Here is a 14,607-nt window from a genome sequence, read left to right as displayed (position 1 = left end):
TATTAAATATATATTTTACATGTCCCCCTTCTTATTCGATAGTAACTTAGACCAGAAATTCTCAAAGTGCGGTCCCTGAACCACTAGTATCAGCATCACCTGGGAATTTGTTAGAAACAGAAATTCTTAGACCCTACTCATATATATTAAATTTAGAACTCTGGGGATCCCAGCAATCTGGGTTTTAAAAGTCCTGTAGGTGGTTCTCCAGGTGGAAAACCTCTGCTCTGATTATTTCCTTTTCGGTAGTTGCCTTGTATTTCATGCTACAGAAATACCTGAATTCTTCATCGATAATCCAGTGAAGGGTACTCACTTGGTTTTCAGTTTTTTGCTGCTACAGATAGTGCTCCAGTAAACATCCTCGTACTGTATCTCTGCATTTGAGCTTTTATTTTGAGGGGCTTGTAGTCCCAGAGGTGGGATTGCTAGGTTGAAAAGTATATGAATTTTCAGTTTTATAGATGTTTCCAGACTGCTTTCCGCAAAGGTTGTGTCGATTCACGTTTCTACCAGCAGTGTATGAGAATACCTATTTCCCTTCAGCTGGATATGTCATTACTCTTTTAAAATATTTCCCAGCTTGATGAATATAAAGTGCATTGTTAGTTTAATTTCCATTTCCCTGATTGCAGGTGAAATTAGCATTGTTTTATATTGTCATATTTTGATTCTTCTCTGATTGCTTCTTCATATGCTTTGCTCCTTTTTCTATTAGATTATTTGTTCCTTTTCTGTCAACTTACAAGAATTCTTTGTATAAGTATTAATCCTCTGACTGTTGCATTTGTTACAAATAGTTTTTCCCAAATTTATTTTTTGTCTGTTGACTTTGTGTTCCTTGGACTTTGGGTGTGCATTAGAAATCACTTGGAGGATTTGTTAAGGCCTAGACTGCTCAACCACACCCAGGATTTCTGATTTAATAAGTCTAGGATGTGAAGCAAGAAGGTATATTTCTAACAAGTTTCCAGAGGATGCTGCTGCTGCTTGACCGACTGATTTTTGACAAGGGGCAAAGACCACTCAATTGGGAAAGAATAGTTTCTTCAACAAATGGTGCTCGGCAAACTGGATCTCCATTTGCGAGAAAATGAAGGGGCATCTCTACCTCGCATCATACACAAAAATCATCTCAAAATGGATCAAGGACCTAAATATAAGAGCCAGATTATAGAACACCTAGAAAAAAAAGCAAGGAAGCATCTTCTGAACCTCGTGTTAGGCTAAGCAACAACAACAAAAAATAGATAAATGGGACCTCATCAAAATTAGAACTTGTACTTCAAAGGACTTTATTGTGAAAGAAAAATGGAAACCTACATAAAGAGAAAAGATATTTGAAAACCACATATCCAACAAGGTTTAATATCAAAATATATGAAGAAAGCCTTCAACTCAAAAACAAAAGGACAAACAACCCAATTAAAAAAGGGGCAAAAACGTGAATGGATCTCCAAAGAAGGGACATAAATGGCTAAAAAGCACATGAAAAGATACTAAACATCATTAGCCTTTAGAGAAAAGCAAATCAAAACCACAATGAGATACCGTTCACGATGCTCTAGAATGGTACCCATTAAAAAGAAATGAAGATTGCAAGTGTTAGAAATGATCTGGAGAAAGGGGGACAATCATTCATTGCTGGTGGGTAAGTTGTAAAGTGCTGCAGCCTCTGTGGAAGACAGTTTGGCAATTCCTCAGAAAGTTAAGTATAAAATTACCATGTGACCCATAATCCCACTTCTAGGTAAATTAACCCAAAAAATGAAAGCAGGAATTTGAACAGATATTTGCACACCTATATTGGTAGCAGTATTTATAATAGTCAAAAAAAAAAAAAGCAACACAAGTGTGTAATTAATAACCCTTCCATCTCTCATATTTTCCTCCCTGACTAGGGAGTGAGATGCTGGTTCAGGAAGAATGGTGATTGTATTTAATCAGATGTGAGATTGGAGTCTTACACTGGAGTGAAATTAGTTTGTTTTTGCTTTTTTTTTTTTTTTTTAATAACTGAAAGTGATGAGGAAGTTATGAAATGTGCCCAAGAAATTGTCTTGGGAAATACAGCAAAGCACTATTAGAAATTATGATTGGAGAAAAATATAACACCGTTGTGTTAATATTCATCAAGTAGAGTCTATTCTATAAAAGTGGTAACACTAAAATTTTAACTTTCTAAAACAGGCTAACAGGGATGATTTTTGGAAAGGGATTACATATCTTCTCAAAAATAAACAGTACATGATGAAAAGGACAATAAAACAAAGTTAGTTCTTAATGTAGAGATTGTGGAAGGAGATTAAAAGGTAATTTACAAGTTGAAGACACACACACACACACACACACACACACACACGTCTTTTCAAAAGGAAACTTTCTTAGTGAAATCAACCTCGTATTTTTATAAGACCTTAAAGTTTTCAAAGCATTTTTTTTTGTTCTTTGATTTCTGAATAAGAGAACAAACTCACATTGTTCTCTTTAATATTTATAGGGCACAAGACAGAATCTGGACCATAAGAAATATTCAAACAACCATTATCAAATCAGTCTATCACCTTCTACCCATTTCTCCCCTTTGCTGTCGGTTATAATAACATTTTGGTCATTACTCAACATTCATTGAAGAGCTGGGGAAGGGAGATAGTTTTAACTTTTATTTTTGTAATTAAAAAAAATATGTTCAAAAAACAACATCAACAAGAGTTAGGATTTTATTCACTATCTTCATCTCCATATCACAACAGGCTTTATCCTGTATAACTTCAGTACCCATGCATACTACCCAGCAATGCTGAACATGTTTTGTTCCATAGCCCTTCTTCTGTTCACAGCATCTCTGTTTTGTTCTGGGGAACTACCCCTCCCCCACTTCACACAGTCTTGGTAGAACTGTTGTTCTGCTGGTCGAGGGAGTAGCACAACACCCAAGTAAGGTCTTTTAAACTTCCTTTTCTGGTATTTAAATCCTTACGTGACACAAGAATGGTGGAGCAGTTTTTCCCCAACAGTAGTAATCTGAAGAGGCTGCCCATTACTTCCTAATACCTAAGACACTGAAGCTGCTTGGTTCCTATACTTCTGAGACATGATTGTTCAGCCTGTCTTTTAATTTTGTGAGCTACCCGGTATACTTAGGATAAATCCTCCCCTGCCCCTTACCCCCTGTATACACATATACACTTAAGTTGGAATTGGTTTTGCTTGTTTGGAACAAACTACACAAGGACCCTGAGAGAAGCTTCTGATCCATCTACTGTCCCTCTTCTACACCCTTTCTCTCTTCCTTTACTTTCTTGATAGTTTAAGGTTCCATTACCTTTCATTTCATCCCCTCTCTACCCAATATCTTCAATTCACTTGTCCCATGTCTTCCTGCATGGTAGCTCTGCGTGCTGAGCTACTGTGGCCCCCTATTTAATTGTTTGCCTGATAAAATCTATTTTCTCCACATCTAGGTCTGGGGACTATTGGAGAAAACACTAACAACCATTCGGATTGCTTTCATGACACATTTTCAGTTTCTTTTTTTTTTTATGCCTTCTATACCACTCAGAAATATTTGTTTTTTTGTTTTGTTTTGTTTTGTTTTTTTTTGCTCATTTCACTTTTTAATTCTCTATGTAATTTCAGAACTCTCTCCACTCTTCTCAAATCTCCTAGTATATCATTCCTTCTCAGCAGTATTGCACAGAGAAAATAAAAGCAGAGGATGGAAAGTCATTCATTTCTGGCAGGAAACTCTCAAATCAACCTGTATTGAACTCACTCTTCTCTCTGACTCTTTAAGTGAAAAACTGGTCTTTACTTCTACTTAGACTAATCCTCAGGACAGAGGTCTAGATCCTGTCCCCTCCTGCTCTCTGAGACAACTGACTTCATCACTTGCTTCTGCCTCTTCCGTATCCTTATTTTCACCTTCCAGATCTGCAATCCTTTTTCATTAAAAACAATTCTTTTCTGAATGAGTCTCCCTTTAGCTCCTGCCCTTTCTCTTCTCCTTCATCACTAAATTGAAAAGTTGCTTCCCTGATATGTGAAGAGGGAGGAGGGCAGGGGACAGCAATACAGCAAAGAAGCACCATGTACATCAGGATCTGCGTCAGTGGGAAGAGGGCGTCACTCAAAAGCAGCCCAGTGTGCAGAGGCAGAGCCTGCGGAGGGTAAGGAGGGCATGTGTGCAGAGGGGAGCCTGGTGTGGGGCGTCAGAGCCCTAGCATGGAGGAAAGCATGAATAGAGGGAGGAGGGGATGGCAGTGGAAAAGGGAGGTTAATTATTTACACCTATCGAGAGGGTAACCTGTGTCTCCCTCTAGTCTTTCCTTTCATCCACATCTCAACTCCCTTAAGAAGGAGCTATTAGGTAATCGGAGGGCTTCAGCTTTCTCCTTTCTTTGCATTCCTTCACACTGGGTCAAATATGAAAGCCTTCCTCTACATCCTTTGATAAACGAGGAAAACTGGAATGGGTTAGAGGTTGGCCCTCCCTTCTTTTCAGTCTCCTAATTACATGGCCTCTTTTTTCTTGCTTTCCTGGGCTCTGCCAGCAAGTGTTCTTCCTTTAAAATCGACTGGAAAGAAGCTGGTACTCTTCTTGGCATTCAGGTATGCTTACTCCCAATATCTAAAGGACACAAATCAGGTTCCCCCACAGATTCCTCACTCCACTTTGAAGGCAGGTAGTGAGCCTTCTAATTTACCTAACAGCTAGGTAGTGAGCTGCCAATCTCTCTTCTTTGCAAGCACCCGAGTTCCGTATTCCCTTAGGACTCCCATCACTTGGTTTCTTGTGGGTTGAAGGGAGGCATCCCAGTGTCCACTCAGGGTTGAGATGTTGGTTGAGAGTAGTAGAAGTAGTTCCCCCACTTTTGTATAAGCCCTTAGGGAGGCTTTTGGCCCCTGTGTTTGGAGAGGTCTTTATATGTAATCCTTATGCCTTTTTTGTTGTCATTTTTAGATCATAATAACCAATTCCAAGACAACAGGAAAAAATCCTGTTCAACTTCTATTATTATAGCAAAAAATTAAAATAAATAGTATCTTTCATTCTTAATTTGATACTTCAATCTACAATGAAAAGAAAAAAAAAAAAGCTACAACCACAGGATATGGCAAAATCTTTCCAGTGCTCAAGATTTTAAGTTGGAGATCCTTAAAACAGCATTAATTTTTCCAAGATTATTAGAGGTACTATTAATGGAAAAATACTGTAGTTGTTTTGTCTGTCTTCCTGTTGTGACATGGCAGGAATAAGATGGTGTCAGAGTGAGGAAAGAAGTTTGGCCTATCATTTATCAGGAATATAGTTCAGTTTATGGTAAACTGTTTTTTACTGGAAGGGCTTTGAATATAAGCAGATTTGGTATAGAATTTAAAAAATGAGCAAATTTCTCTTAAAGAAATTTGAAAGCCATTTTTGATCTCAATAGATGTTAAAAAGTATTTGTTAATCTAAAGCCTCATAGTCCCCTTAACGGAGATTTGAATAAAAAACAGTATTTTAATTCTGGCTTAAATGCAAAGATAATTTTAAGTGTTCCCAATGGCTAACAAATATAACGATGATGATTCCCAGAGTGATACTCTCTTCAAACTTCCTCAGCTGAATTTTTTCTGAGTGACATTTTTGCTATCCATATCCTTCCGTTAAGAACTTGATAATGGACTAGGTTAATTAGAGGTAGGTAATCTTACCTTGTGTTAATCATCCTTCTGTCAGAATAAATTAACCTTTTAGCTCCTATTTTCTGGAACTCCCAGCCTCAGCAGACACTGTTCTCAAGGCATTAGAGAACCTTGTAAAATTTTAAACTCATTTGGATTTGGAAATTCCCATTACTAATAGAGTTATTAAACTTAATAATCATAGCAATTTACTCTGAGATCATTGAGGATAAGACTAATTCAGTCACCTCACAGGCTTACCCATTCTTCGCTGTGTGATCTGGAGAAATTCAGTTATCAACTCTGGGTCTTCATTTCTTGATTTATACAATGGAAATAATTATATCTGCCTCAAATTGTGGAAATCAGGCCATGACCTACAGTGGATTCTGAAATGCACTGTCTGAAATATTTGATATTATTAGTATTATTTTGAAATATGATTAAGTCAAAAGACTTCTTGACAGTTCTTGTCAAGTTCTTCATGACAGTTGGTATTAAATGGTTCCAAATATCCCGGAACCCCCTTCCCCGGCTTCCCTGTGTGCTTAGAGAGAAAAAATTGTGTGAGTTGGTGTCCAGACCATCTGTGGCTCCTGTGATCCTCTGTTGTGCAGTGGCCCAGGAGTAGATGAATCAGTCCTTCCATTAATGACCAGACTTCACTGGGCCAGCCCAACATGAAGATTCATGACATGCCATGGAAAACAAACTGAAATACTAGCATACCTTGAAATAAATTCATTAAAAATGTAAATATAAGGTCACTTTCTTTTATTAGGCAAAATAATAGTGAATTTCATCAGAGGTAATGTGGGAACTATTCAAACATTTGGCTTTAATTAGAAAGGCAGGAAAATATATTAGAACTAGAGTACATTTGGGCAGGGTTTGTTTTTCCTTCACATATATGCATTAGAGCCCCAAATTCTCAGTTTGAACTAGTTCTTCTGTATTTCTCCCTGGCCTATTTAGAGATAGATGCATGTTACTTCAGCATTAGATAAGATGAACGATGGTACATGCACATCAGGACCCCAAAATAAGGCTCCAGGAGAGGGTCGTAGGATGGATAATGCAATGTGCAGTGTGTGTGTGTGCATGTGCGCATGTAGAAAGAGGGTCACCACCAGTGACTAAATGGATATCTCATTAGGTGGAGGGAATCCCTTTCCTTTGAGTTATTCTTGGGCATGAATATATGTACTTCGAAGAAATATTTTGATAAATTGCTAAGTGACAGTGTCAGACCTCCTGTCCCAATAAGGTCACTTTGCTTTCCAAATAGGGTCCTTTGGTTTTTCACTCCCCTAAAGAGTTGGGTGGTGGGTTTGGAGAAAGAATATCTGGAGAGGGCTGAATTGCTGGGTATGTATGAAGAAGATTCTGGAGGAAATCTGGGAAGATGAGAGAGGACCTAGTTTGCTGGACTTTTTATGAGGGAGGGAAGGGAAATAGGACTTGGTTAAGAAAAGACGTTAAACAAAAATGTCTAATGAGGATTTTTTTCATTAATTTTCTGAATAGTTGATGGAGACACGTTTCAAGAGAAGTAAAAACATGGACTGTAAAGTCTCCATAATAACTTGGTCCCCCAGCCTTCGATCCTTTCTCCACCAGTTAACCATTGTCATTGTTTTCTTATGCACTCTACCAGAGTTTCTTTATGCAAGTTCAAAGTAAATATGAATATAGACTCTTAATTTCCTCCTCTGTTTTTTTTAAACCAAATTTTGCACATTATATACAGTACTCTGTACCTTAAATTTTTTCACTTAAGTATATACTTTGGAGATATTCCCTATCAATACACAGAGCTTTCTAATTCTTTTTTATTGTCATGCTGTATTCCATTTTGTAGTTACACCTTTTATTTAACAGGTATTCTATTTATGAATATTGGATTGTTTCAGATCTTTTGAATTTACAACAATGTTGCAGTGAATAAAAATTGAATGAATAATAGATACCTTGTTTTGGGTTAGTGCATGAATATCTATAGGATAAATTCCCAGTAGAAGTTTTGTTGGTAAAGGATATATATACATTTGTAATGTTGAAAGATCTTGAACACTTCCCTTCTGATTAGTTGTATCAATTTATACTTCCAGTAAATGAAAGTACCTACTTTCCCATCTTGCCAACACAGTGTATTGTCAAACTTTTACATCTCCACAAATAGGTAACAAACAGTAAGTTGGTTCTTTTTATTCTTAAGTGCAATTTAAAAATTGTTTGAAACAATCTCAAACTTATGGAAAAGTTGCTAGTACAAAGAATTTTTTTTCTCCTGACCATTTGAGAGTAATTTTCCAACATGATGTCCCTTTTCTCCTGAATACTTTAAGATGTTTTTTTCTATGGCCAAGGAAATTCTACATAATCAAAATAAAGCCATCAAAATCAAGACATAGCTTTGATGTATTACTACTATCGAATCCTCTGGCTCCATTCAAGTTTCACTGATTGTCACTCTGTCCTCCAAACAGGGATACAGTCCAGATCGTGTATTGTGTTTAACTAAGGTGCCTCTTTAGACCCTTCAAATCTGAAACAGCTGCCTGGCTTTCCTTGACTTTTATGATCTTGATACTTATGAAAATTATAGGCCAATCATTTTGTAAAATATCCCTCAATTTGGGTTTGCCTGACATTTCCTTGTAATTTATTCAGATTATGAATCTTTGGTAGGAATATAACAGAAGTGATGTTGTGTTCTTCTCATTGCATCCTAGCAGGCAGCACACAATTTTGTTTTGCCCCATTTTGTCACTTTAATCATTTGATTAACATGGTGACTGCTAGGGTTCTCCACTGTCAAGTTAGTCTGTTTTCCTTTGTAATTAATAACTGTTTTGTGGTAAGGTACTTTGAAATAATGTAAATGTCTCTTTCTTTGTTAAATTGTTAATTTATCAATTTCTTTCTTTTATTTATATCACTATGGATTCATGGTTTTCTGTTTTATTCAATGGGTCATAATGTTACTATTTCTTTCAGTGGTCAAATTGTCCCAGATTTGCCCATGGGAGTTCCTTCAAGCTGACTTTGAATCCTTTTCACATATCTCTATCATTCTGTGAGCACCTCCTTGCTTTCTGAACCAAAGAGATGTTCCAGGCCCGTTTGTTGTGTTCCTTGCCCTAGACCTGGAATTAGCCATTTCTGTAATGGAAAAGCAGATATCTGGGTGACAGGTGTGCTATTGTAGTGTCAGTGTTTGGAGGTGCTCTCAGTGAACAGTCCTCTATTTACATCTACATTCATTATTTATTTCTGTTTATTAAAAGCTATGCGTTAACACCTATACCTCCAATTCCCATCCAGTACCACAAGATGTATTATATATATTTTTCCATTTCCATATTTGTAACTCTCATCTCTGACAGTGAGAAATCTGGCTTACATTAGCCTTAACATATTCACTTAAGTGATCAGTCCCCCTTTAAGTTACAAATATTACGTAGCTGCCTCCTTCCATATAAATACCTTCCTCACCTGACTCGGGCTTCTATACCTGTTGCCACCCAGCACCCCATGTCCCACCTAAGTCCTCTTCATTCTTCATAGGTCCCAATACCTCATGCCTCTTGGTATGGTTTTTCCCTTTTTTTTTTTGGCATGGGCAGGTTCTGGGAATCGAACCTGGGTCTCTGGCATGATAGGTGGGAATTCTGCCACTGAGCCACTGTTCACTGTCCCTCTTGGGCAGTTTTAAGTTGTATTCTTTTTGTTGTGACTAAGTTTGGTCAATTTTTGATGAAGAATGCCAATATAAACCCTTTCTCTGTTTCTCATTCAGAATCTTTAGGAAAATCAACATTTCCCAGTGGTATTTTTGTTTGAGAGAATTATTTAATGGTTATTGAATCAGAGTTGAATTTAATGTTCAGCTGCACAAAGTGAGTTCAATTATTTAAGTCATTCATTTATTTCACAAATATTTATTGAATTTACTATATGTTTTAGTGACTGATGAATGTACTGAGGAAACAGTGGTAAAAGAGAAAAAATTGCCTTCTCTCATGGAGCTTATATTTTTAATGTTGGAGTCAAATAATGACTAAACCCATAAATTTAGAATATAATTTCAAGAGGTGGAAAGGCTACAAAGAAAATACACAGAGATAGTGTATGTAGATGTAGCTGCTGCAGTGGCAGGGAAGCCTCAGTGGATACCTGGGTTACAGAATGGAAAGAAATATTCGGTGCATAAATCCCAAGGGTGAGCATTTGGGGAGCCAGCTGTATTTGGAAAGAACAGGCTAGTTTCAGGGACTAAGAGATGAGCCTGGGCCAGAGATCCAAACTAGATAGAAGGACAACCACTCAATGTAGCCTTGAGGATCTCTTGCTAATTAACCCCTGGAGTCTCTTAGTCCCAGGGCTGGGCAGAACTGCTTCTCTGTTTTCTCTAGTCTTAGCTTCAATTCTAACAAAAACAGCAAAAGCAACAACTTCAAAAGTACCCAATAAAGCCTTGTGGTTTTTAAAAATTTACTTATTTCTAATCTTTTTGACAACCTTGCAAGTTAGGGGACATTGGTTCCAGTTTACAAATGAAGAAACTGAAGTTAACTGGCTCAGCATCATAAAGATAGTAAGAGATGAGCAGGGACTGACTCCAAAGCCAAGATCTTTCTACCATTGCTCACAGTTAGACTCCAGCCTTTGAAAGCTGTTGTTTTGGAGAAAAAAGCCTTTCAAAGGCACTAGATCCTCATATGTGCCAGGGTTCCCTCGATTCTGAGCCTCTTACTAAAATTTAATATATGTCTATCATGTAGACCTGTACCCATTTCCATAATAATAAAATATAAACTATTTTTTTTATTCAGGTTTTAAGATTGAGACATTATCTTCTAGTGTGCAGAATCCAGGAAACATTAGATGAGTCGTTATATACTTGGAATAAACAAAAACTATTGCATCCTTGTAATGTCTAAAAATGCAAAATATTATTTCACAGCCATTGCAGCTACCAGCTGACACTCTGGTCAGTGTGCATCCCGGAACTGCAATTCACCAATCAGATCACAGGTAACTTCACCATACCAACTCAGCAAAGTTTTGACCACAGACCAGCCACTGAAATAGATTTATTTAGATTGGGTATGAGAACTCACTGACCAAACAGAAATGGTGGTAATAGTACACTTTTAAAGCATCATATAATTGAAAAGACAAATTGTCACGAGTGGTGATTAAATTAAGTAATAATATTATGCACAGCAGAAATAGAGTAAAAAAATAACACAGGAGAGGTTAAAAAGGGCAAAAATATTTGGATCACTTTATATAGAATGAAAAAGAAATGTCACTTTGAAGGATGCAGTTTGCCTCATCCGTGATTTGACCTAAAGCTGGTATAGCATAATCTTACGAGAGTCCCTCGGGCCCTGTGACTTCATCAGGTCTCAGCAGCATCGAGTGCAATCATATGCTTAAGAAGAGCGGCGGCTTCTCTCTTTTCTTCCCCCCACAGACAAATCTTTTTCTTTGTGTTTTGTACCAAAAAGGGAGCGAGAGGCAGCAGCCAAGGGGCTAACAAGTGGGCAGTGCTGCGGCCTGTCTCTAAGAGGTCTTCCAGGATGGCGTTGGGCTTGGTGCACTCTTTTCGCCAGCTCACCGCGCTCCCAGGTGCAGTTGAGCAGCCCCGGGTCCACGAATTGCACCAGATGCTCTGCAGGAGGCGCCGGTCCTCGGGCCGCATCCGGAAGGAGCGGGGGTTGAGGCCGGCGTGGTCGGGTGGTGTGGTGGTCAGCGCGTTCTGCACCAGCAGCCGCCGCTCTCCTGCAAGAGCAGCGGGAGTCCGATGCTGCCGTGCAGGCCGGCGACCCTAGGTATACACATCATGCTAAAAGGGGGGAAAAAAGGAAGCAGAGGAGTCTGGGGGACTGGGGAAAAAGGAATAAAGGCTTTGTGTGAGGGGATGCCCTGGGAAATAGAAGTGTTCCTAAAGCGTTCAATAGCTGGGTTCCCTGAAGAGCAGTGCAAATGCAATTGACCCTCATAAACCGGGTAAGAGAGGATATGTGGAAGGGGAAGGGAATTCTGACTGGGAAACTATAAATCATCCCAGAAACAGCAGCATTTGGTGAAATAAAAAAGCTTGGAGTTAGAATCATTTAGGGGTATCTTCTGTGACACAGGAGCATAATAACGATTAAATTAAATACATCTCTGAAGTTTGAACTTAGGAAAATTAGGGTAGAATGTTGCCATATACCAAATCTTTTCCAAATCCTGACTCTCTCATCTTTGAAACCTTGGGCCTCATTCCTTATCAATGAAATGATAATCCCTATCTCACGGAAATTGTCTGGTACATAATAACTGCATTTTATCAGTAAGGAAACTGGTGCAGAGAGTAATATGCTCAAGGTCCAGCAGTTAGAAAGCGAGAGACCTCGGATTCAAACAAAAGTGGTCTGGCTTCCAGCATGCCACACTTGACCATCACAGCAGGTGGCCCCTTGGATGTGGTATCACATTTGAGGATGATACAGGAAAAAAACTCAAATCCAACAGATGATACAGAAGGAGGTGAACAGTGCGCCCTGGGGGATGGTGGGTGGTGGCGGGACTATAACTCCCTCTTTTTCTCAACAGTCCACCATCAAGGGCAGTTGTTCCTCTCAGTGACTGACACCTCAAAGGGAAGAGGTAAAGGGAAAATCTCGGGTTGACTGTTTTAACCTGAACTGACCTTAAGAATGTGAAATGATTATTTCTTAGGGAATCACTCAGAATCCTGTACTGACTTTGTGCTGCTTAATTGGTAAAGATAAAGATTAGACCTATTTTATTGAGTTCATGTTTTTGAAGATGTTGTTGTAAACTTCTTACAATTTATAGTTCACCTATAGAAAAGTTAAGATAATAACTTCAAGAGTTAAAGTAAAACTTTCCTCTTTGAAAGTTTCCTATTGTTCCAAGAAACAGATCCTTACATTTATGAAAACTTGATATATGATAGGGCTGTTATAAAAAATCAAGGAAAAAGATGAACTATTCATTACATGGTGCCGGGGCAATTCTTAATCCATATGGGGAAAAATATAATTAGATTATTAAAAGTGAAAAAAAAACTTTAAAATTTCTACAAGAAGACAGGAAAATATTCTTATTTCTTCTGAATAGCATTTTTTTTTAAAAACAGGACACAAAATATAAATAGCACAGACCACAGTGCCAAAGACTTAAAGCTGCCAGGTGGGTATGTGGATATTCCTAATATTACTAAATAAAAAAGCATGTAAAAGTGGAAATGTTAGCCACAGATTGAGAGAGGGTATTTGCAGTGCTTGTTGTTAACTTTCAAAGGAAGTATATATTCCAAATATACAGAGACTCCTGCAAAATCAGTAACAAAGAGATCAGCAGTGCGGATACGGTTGTGTGAGGGGTTTTTTGTCACTCACCCTACTTTGGAGTAGAGCTTGTTCCTCTCACGCTCAGCTGCCCTGTGCACTTTGCAGTCTAGGACAGCTTTGCCTCCAGAGCACTGACCACCACATGCAGCATCAGCCTCGAAAGGCCAGCTGCTCAGAGGACTGCGGCTGCGTGCGTACTTTGACCACTTACAGACTTTCAGGAAGACAGGATACTACATGACATTTAGTCCTCTTGTCTACATAGTTTCTTTTCATCTGTGACAGTTTCTTAGTCTTTCATGACCTTGACACTTTTGAAGAGGACTGACCAGGTGCCCCAGTCTTAGCTTGCATTTTTTGCCTGCCGTAGCTCCAGAATCAACCATTTCTCCAAAGAGTCATCAAGAAGAATTTTGAATGGGAGGTGACAGGTGGTAAATATGAAGAATTGGGAAAATAAATTGAACAGTTGATCTGCTAAGATTCAGTGAAGATGATATAGCTCCTGCTCAGATCACAAAGGTTGGCTTCTGTACTACTCTTACAGGTTACTCAAGCCATCAAATAAATTTCTTTGGTTCTTGGAAAATGCTTTTGTTTCTCCAGTAATTTCAAGGGCCAAATTTCATAAAACATTTAGTTTATTGAGAATGCTAGAAAAAAGTGTTTAAATTAATAGAAGAACAAAATTGTTTGAATATATGGTATAATCTTGAAACCAAATTTAAGACAATTAAATGTCTACTTTCGGGACCTCATGCTGGTACATACAAACCCTTGCTTTTTATTTTTTCTTAGTGTCTTTGATAAAATTTTAATTTGATAAATTGGTAATTTATAAGTGAGCAAAAAGACCAAAAATAATAACATACTCAGAATTGACAGCTAACATTTTATACCACTTTTTAATGTTTGACTTTTTTTTTCTTACATGTGTTTCAAATCCTGTCTCTTCCCTGGACAACTTTATCCCAACAACTGTATGTCTTTCCAAGCTATTTTACTGGTGGGTTTAAAAATATTTTTAAGCAGATTTATTGAGGTATAATTGATATGCAATGAAATGTCCATGTTCCAAGTGTAAAATCTGATGATTTTTGACATATGTACATACCCACAAAACCAGCATCACAATCAATATAATGAACTTATCAAAAGTTTTTTTAATGCCCCTTTGTATTCCTTCTTTCCTACCTTTTCTTCCCTACCCTTCCATCCCACCTTCTGCCCTCATGAAATCCTCGATTTACCTTTTATTACTATAAATTATTTGCATTTTCTATAATTCATGTGTAGTGAAATACAGTATATGTTCTTTTTTTCTGACTTCTATCACTAAGCATAACAGTTTGGGGATTCACCCATGTCATTATGAGAGTCACTATTCAGTTTTATTTCTGTGTATTGACATTTTATAGCTATATTTCAGTTTGTCCATTCATCTATTTTTTTTTTGATGTAATGGAGGGCTTTACTTGAGAGGTTGTTAAAACTCAACAAATCATTTAGTTAAACTGTTACTTTTTTTGGAAACAGACAACAGACAGTACCACCAAGTATA

The 14,607-nt window shown here is 37.8% G+C and overlaps 2 long non-coding RNA genes across 4 annotated transcripts in view; both read left to right on the top strand.

Moving 5' to 3' along the window:
- The window catches only part of LOC143665583 (uncharacterized), a 29,600-nt gene extending 15,944 nt beyond the window's left edge, over positions 1-13,656 (top strand). Inside the window, exons 3-6 of one of the 3 annotated variants that reach the window (XR_013167097.1) lie at positions 9,473-9,572; positions 10,640-10,710; positions 12,833-12,885; positions 13,417-13,656. This is a non-coding gene — a long non-coding RNA (uncharacterized LOC143665583). Of the gene's footprint in view, positions 1-9,472; positions 9,573-10,639; positions 10,711-12,282; positions 12,465-12,832; positions 12,886-13,416 lie in introns of those variants that run through there. The other 2 variants (XR_013167095.1, XR_013167098.1) reach the window with 2 other exon arrangements.
- LOC143665584 (uncharacterized) overlaps positions 1-14,607 on the top strand; it is a 119,440-nt gene that overhangs the window by 23,396 nt on the left and 81,437 nt on the right. The gene's annotated exons all lie outside the window — the stretch shown is intronic.

Source organism: Tamandua tetradactyla, chromosome 21 (assembly GCF_023851605.1).
Source record: "Tamandua tetradactyla isolate mTamTet1 chromosome 21, mTamTet1.pri, whole genome shotgun sequence".
NCBI classification, from domain to species: domain Eukaryota; kingdom Metazoa; phylum Chordata; class Mammalia; order Pilosa; family Myrmecophagidae; genus Tamandua; species Tamandua tetradactyla.
The sequence above is the reverse complement of the archived record's forward strand: the minus strand, read 5'-3'. Positions and strand labels throughout refer to the sequence as shown.